Source organism: Triticum aestivum, chromosome 2B (assembly GCF_018294505.1).
Source record: "Triticum aestivum cultivar Chinese Spring chromosome 2B, IWGSC CS RefSeq v2.1, whole genome shotgun sequence".
NCBI classification, from domain to species: domain Eukaryota; kingdom Viridiplantae; phylum Streptophyta; class Magnoliopsida; order Poales; family Poaceae; genus Triticum; species Triticum aestivum.
Genome location: NC_057798.1, coordinates 620,097,899 through 620,105,411, shown reverse-complemented (window position 1 = coordinate 620,105,411; position 7,513 = coordinate 620,097,899).

Genomic DNA, 7,513 nt, shown 5'->3' with positions numbered 1-7,513 from the left:
CTCATAAGGTATCCTACACACCGTGCAAAAATTATGTAAAGACATTTCTTTGAATTCATCATATAAATGAAATGATACTGCAGGCGGTGACTTCTTAGGATAATAATAAAAGTTTTGCACGAAAGTATTGGTGAGTAAGAGATACTAATCAATTCGGTCGTTGATGAAACCGGTGAGGCCTGCAGTCTCGATGAAAGAATAAAAATCTTCATGAACTCCAGCTTCTTTCAAGAAATCCTCACCTATGCAGCAAAAATTTGCAATGAATAAAGCACTAGAACAAAAAACTAATTGGACCAATGGAGGAGTCACATACCAAGCAACAATCTCCCAAAGCAGTTTTGTGAATGGAGCTTTGAGCTAGGAGATCGAAAATCGCAGCAAAATGAGCTAGAACTCGTGCTTGAGCTGGATGGGATTTTTTTGGGTAGATGTGTGGGTGTTGGCATAAGTGGAGGGGGCCACCAGGGGCCCGCGAGACACGGGGGCGCGCCTAGGTGGTGTGGGCGCGCCCTCCAGTCTCGTGGCCTGGTGCTTGCCCCTCCTGCAGTGTTTTTAGTGCCTAAAATCTTCAAATATTCCAGAAAAAATCATACTAAATTTGCAGGGCATTTGGAGCACTTTTATTTTCGGACTATTTTTTATTGCACGGATAATTCAGAAAACAGATAGATAATACTATTTTTGCTTTATTTATTCTAAATAACAGAAAGTAAAAAGAGGGTACAGAAGGTTGTGCCTTCTAGTTTCATCCATCTCGTGATCATCAAAATGAATCCACTAACAAGGTTGATCAAGTCTTGTTAACAAACTCATTCCGAATAACACGGAACCGGAGAAATTTCGAATAACACTAAGTTACCTCGACGGGGATATGAAAATACCCAACAATAAGAATATCATTCTTTTTCTTGACAGTACGGAGAGGAAATTCAAAACCTCCAATAATAATAGTTGGAGAATTTCCAATAGAATTGATACTATGAACTTGAGATTGTTTCCTCAGGAAGTGTACCGTATGCTCATTACCATTAACATGAAAAGTGACGTTGCCTTTGTTGCAATCAATAACAGCCCCTGTAGTATTAAGAAAAGGTCTACCAAGGATAATCGACATACTATCGTCCTCGGGAATATCAAGAATAACAAAGTCCGTTAAGATAGTGACATTTGCAACCACAACAGGCACATCCTCACAAATACCGACAGGTATAGCAGTTGATTTATCAGCCATTTGCTCAGATATTTCAGTAGGTGTCAACTTATTCAATTCAAGTCTACGATATAAAGAGAGAGGCATAACACTAACACCGGCTCCAAGATCACATAAAGCAGTTCTAACATAATTTCTTTTAATAGAGCATGGTATAGTTGGTACACCCGGATCTCCAAGTTTCTTTGGTATTCCACCCTTAAAAGTGTAATTAGCAAGCATGGTGGAAATTTCAGCTTCCGGTATCTTTCTTTTATTTGTAATGATATCCTTCATATACTTAGCATAAGGATTTACTTTCAGCATATAAGTTAAGAGCATACGTAATAAAATAGGTCTAATCATTTCAGCAAAGCGCTCAAAATCCTCATCATCCTTTGACTTGGATGGTTTAGGAGGAAAAGGCATGGGTTTCTTAACCCATGGTTCTCTTTCTCTATCGTGCTTCCTAGCAACAAAATCTCTCTTATCATAACGTTGATTCTTTGATTGTGGGTTATCAAGATCAACAGCAGGTTCAATCTCTACATCATTGTTTTAGCTAGTTTGAGCATCAACATGAACATTATCATTATCATTATCTCTAGGTTCATGTTCATCACCTAATTGTGTTTCAGCATTAGAAATAGAAATATCATTGGGATTCTCAGGTGTGTCTACAACAGGTTCACTAGAAGCATGTAAAGTTCTATCGTTTTTCTTTTTCTTCTTTTTAGAAGAACTAGGTGCCTCTAAATTATTTCTCTGAGAATCTTGCTCGATTCTCTTAGGGTGGCCTTCAGGATACAAAGGTTCCTGAGTCATTCTACCAGTTCTAGTAGCCACTCTAACAGCAAAATCATGTTTATTATTTAATTCATCGAGCAAATCACTTTGAGCTTTAAGTACTTGCTCGGCTTGAGTGGTAACTATAGAAGCATATTTGCTAATGAGTTTAAGTTCACCTTTAACTCTGGCCATATAATCACTCAAGCGTCCTATTTCGAAAGCATTATCCTTTAATTCTCTACCAACATACGCATTAAAACTTTCCTGTCTAACCATAAAGTCATCAAATTCATCTAAGCATGGGCTATAATGAGTTTAAGTTCACCTTTAACTCTAAGTAGAGGGAATTTCAACTTTATCATATCTATAGAGAGAATTTACCTTTACTACCTGTGTCGGGTTATCAAGACAATGTGGTTCTTTAACAGGCGGTATATTAAGACCATGTATTTCTTCAATAGGAGGTAAATTCTTAACATCTTCAGCTTTAATACCTTTTTGTTTCATTGATTTCTTTGCCTCTTGCATATCTTCAGGACTGAGAAATAAAACACCTCTCCTCTTCGGAGTGGGTTTAGGAATAGGCTCAGGAGTTAGCTCAATTGGTTCAGGAATTACTTCAGGAATTGGCTCGGGAAGAGTCCAATTATTTTCATTAGTCAACATATTATTCAATAGTATTTCAGCTTCGTCGACTGTTCTTTCCCTGAAAACACAACCAGCACAACTATCCAAGTAGTCCTTGGAAGCATCGGTTAGTACATTATAAAAGATATCAAGTATTTCATTTTTCTTAAGAGGATGATCAGGCAAAGCATTAAGTAACTCGGAGAAGCCTCCCCCAAGCTTGTGGGAGACTCTCTTCTTTGATTTGCACAAAACTATATATTTCCTGCAAGGCAGCTTGTTTCTTATGAGCAGGGAAATATTTAGGAGAGAACTAATAAATCATATCCTGGGGACTACTCACACAACCAGGAGCAAGAGAATTATACCAAGTCTTAGCATCACCCTTTAATGAGAACGGAAATATCTTATGGATATAAAAATAGCGAGACTTCTCATCATTAGTAAATAGGGTAGCTATATCACTCAACTTGGTAAGATGTGCCACAACAGTTTCAGATTCAAGGCCATAAAAAGGATCAGATTCAACTAAAGTAATAATTTCAGGATCAACAGAGAATTCATAATCCTTATCCGTAACACAGATAGGTGAAGTAGAAAAAGCAGGATCGGGTTTCATTCTAGCATTAAGAGACTGATGCTTCCATTTAGCTAATACTTTTTTAAGATCATATCTATCATTGCAAGCAAAGATTTCCCTAGCAGCTTCTTCATTCATAACATAACCCTTAGGAACAACAGGCAATACATAATCATTGGGAGAACCTTCATCATCACTATCATCAATATTAGCATCTTCAATAATTTCATTCCCCCTAACTCTAGCAAGTTGTTCATCAAGAAATTCACCTAATGGCAAAGTAGTATCACGCACAGAAGTAGTTTCATCATGCATAGCAGAAGTGGCATAATCAATAACATGCGACATATCAGAATTCATAGCAGTAGCAAGTTTAGGTGTCGCAAGCTTACTAATAACAGAAGGAGAATCTAGTGCAGAGCTAGATGGCAGTTCCTTACCTCCCCTCGTAGTTGAGAGAAAAATCATAGTTCTGTCGTCTTTCAAGTTCTTCACAGTGATCAACATATATAAATCCCAAGTGACTCAGAGAATAGTGCTATGCTTCCCCGGCAACGGCGCCAGAAATTAATCTTGATAACCCACAAGTGTAGGGGATCACAACAGCTTTCGAGGGTAAAGTATTCAACCCAAATTTATTGATTCGACACAAGGGGAGCCAAAGAATATTCTTGAGTATTAGTAGTTGAGTTGTCAATTCAACCACACCTGTATAACTTAGTATCTGCAGCAAAATATTTAGTAGCAAAAGTGGTATGATAATAAACGTAACGGTAGCAAAAGTAAATATAATTGTTTTTGGGTTTTTGTAGTAGTTGTAACAGTAGCAACGGAAAAGTAAATAAGCGAAGAACAATATATGAAAAGCTCGTGGGCAATGGATCAGTGATGGATAATTATGCCGGATGCGATTCCTCACGTAATAGCTATAACATAGGGTGACACAGAACTAGCTCCAATTCATCATTTAATGTAGGCATGTATTCCGTAAATAGTCATACGTGCTTTTGGAAAAGAATTTGCATGACATCTTTTGTCCTACCCTCCCGTGGCAGCGGGGTCCTTACGGAAACTAAGGGATGTTAAGGCCTCCTTCTAGTAGAGAACCAGAACAAAGCATTAACACGTAGTTAATACATGAACTCCTCAAACTACGGTCATCACCGAGAAGTATCCCGATTATTGTCACTTCGGGGTTGTCAGATCATAACACATAATAGGTGACTATAGACTTGCAAGATAGGATCAAGAACACACATACATTCATGAAAACATAATAGGTTCAGATCTGAAATCATGGCACTCGGGCCCTAGTGACAAGCATTAAGCATAGCAAAGTCATAGAAACATCATTCTCAGAACATAGTTGATACTAGGGATCAAACTCTAACAAAACTAACTTGATTACATGGTAAATCTCATCCAACCCATCACTGTCCAGCAAGCCTACGATGGAATTACTTACACACGGCGGTGAGCATCATGAAATTGGTGATGGAGGATGGTTGATGATGACGACGGCGACGAACATGAACGGACTCCAGATCAGCCCTCTCGAGAGAGATTAGGGCTTGGCGGCAGCTCTGTGTTGTAAAACGCGATGAAAATTTCTCTCTGATTTTTTTCTCCCCGAACGTGAATATATGGAGTTGGAGTTGAGGTCGGTGGAGGTCCAGGGGGGCCACGAGATAGGGGGCGTGCCCCCTGTCTCGTGGACATGCCCTGGGCCCCCTGGTGTATTTCTTTCGCCCAGAAATTCTTATTAATTCCAAAAAGTGCCTTCGTGGATTTTCAGGACATTCCGAGAACTTTTCTTTTCTACACATAAAACAACATCATGGCAGTTCTGTTGAAAACAGCGTCAATCCGGGTTAGTTTCATTCAAATCATGCAAGTTAGAGTCCAAAACAAGGACAAAAGTGTTTGGAAAAGTAGATACGTTGGAGACATATTAGACCGAACGGTGTGGATAATAATAATAGTGCACCTGCATTGGACTAAGCTAGAATCTGCAAGCATTCAAATCAAGGGAGAAGACAAGGTAATATGGGCTCTTGGTTAAATCAACAATAATGCATATGAGAGCCACTCAACATTTTCATCAAAGTCTTCTCCTCTCGACCCCCAAAGGAAAGAAAAGAACTATTTACACGGGAAAGCTCCCAACAAGCAAAAGAAGAACGAGAAATCTTTTTGGGTTTTCTTTTAGTTACTACTACTACAGGCATGGAAAGTAAACTAGCTAAAAGCTACAACTAATTTTTTTTGTTTTTCTTAAGGTTTTCAACTCACAAGAAGAAAGCTAGGAAAAGAAAATAAACTAGCATGGATAGTACAATGAAAAAGTATGAGCACCAACAACTAGAATGAGTGTGTGAACATGAATGTGATGTCGGTGAGGAATACATACTCCCCCAAGCTTAGGCTTTTGGCCTAAGTTGGTCTATGCCCACGGATGGCCTGGCGGATATCCAAAGTTGTAACTAGGGTCGTACTGGGATGCAGCAGCCATCGCCTCACGAGCTGCAGCTTGGAGGCGGGCTGCCTCCGTCCTCCTCTCGTACTCGTTCGCCTCCTCCCTGGTTATAAAATATCTCCTTTTGCCTGAAAGTCAAATAAACCAGGAGTAGGGAGAGCAACGTGGACAGTGCGACGTCTATCAAAGATTAGTTAGTATTGGAGAAATTGTTCATTCCTCTCAAGAAACTGATGGCTAACCATGGTGTCATAATCTAAATAAGCAGGGGGCAACTACATATCCCTTTCATGTATGGGTATCTAAAGAAAACTAGCTACACGAGTTGCATAAATCCCACCCAACAAATCTCCAATTAAACCATTATTATGCAACCTACGTGCAACAATGGCCCCCAAGTTATATTGTTTATCACCTAATACAGCACTCTTGAGGACACTAAGATCCAGAACACACATGTGACAAGCCTCGTCTTTACCGGTAATGCATCTACCAATGAAGAGAGCAAAATAATGTATAGCAGGAAAATGAATGCTCCCTATGGTAGCTTCTGCTATTTCTCTAGATTCCCCCACAATGATACTAGCAAGAAAATCTTTATATTAAGATTTGCGAGGTTCACTAGCACTACCCCATTGCGGGAGTTTACAAGCAGTAGTAAAATCTTCTAAGTCCATGGTGTAAGATTTATCATAAAGATCAAACAGGACATTGTGAGAATTACGGGAAGATGTAAATTTGAACCTTCTCACAAAGGAATCAGTTAAATGGTAGTATTGAGGGCACTTATCTTACATGAAGTCCTCAAGATCAGCATTCCGCACATATGCATCAAATTCATCCTTGATGCCTGCTTTGACCATAAACTCCTCTGACGGCCATTCACAGGGTCACACGTAAGCTTCCCTCGGTGGTTCCTCGTCCTGCTCACATATTGTGAGCCTGGGTCCTTGCTTCCTTGAAGAACCACCTTGGTACATTTTCCTAGACATATTTCTTCCTCTGAAAAATTTCTGAAAATTTGAGTAACTCCAAATAAAAGTGAACCAAACTCAATAAAATTGATAGCAACTACTCCCACAAGTGCCTAGAGACTATATCATGCATTAGAACTACTTGGGACCATATAAATTTGACATGCAAGCTCAAGAACAGGGTCACCTTAGCAGAAAAAATTTGCAATGAATAAATCACTAGAACAAAAACTAATTGGACCATTGGAGGAATCACATACCAAAGAACAATCCCCCAAAGCAGTTTTATGAATGGAGCTTTGAGCAAGGAGATCGAAAATGGCAGAAAAATGAGCTAGAACTCGTGCTTGAGCTGGATGGTGATTTTTTTGGGAGGAAGAAGAGGTGTGTGGGTGCAGGAATAAGTGGAGGCGGGCCACCATGGGCCCACGAGGCAGGGGGCGCGCCTTGGACCCTTGTCAGGTGCTAGCTCCCCCTGTTGTGTTCTCGGTGCCAGATATTCTCAAATATTCCATAAAAAATCATACTAAATTTTCAGGGCATTTGGAGCACTTTTATTTTTAGGGTATTTTTTATTGCATGGATAATTCAGAAAACAGACAAAAAATACTATTTTTGCTTTATTTAATATAAATAACAAAAAGTAAAAAGAGGGTACATAAAGTTGTGCTTTCTAACTTCATCCATCTCATGCTCATCAAAAGGAATCCACTAACAAGGTTGATCAAGTCTTGTTAACAAACTCATTCCGAATCGCATGAAACCGGAGAAAATTCAAATAACACTAGGTTACCTCAACGGGGATATGCACATCCCCAAGAATAAGAATATCATATTTCTTCTTAACAGTAGGAAGTGGAAATTCAGAACCTCCA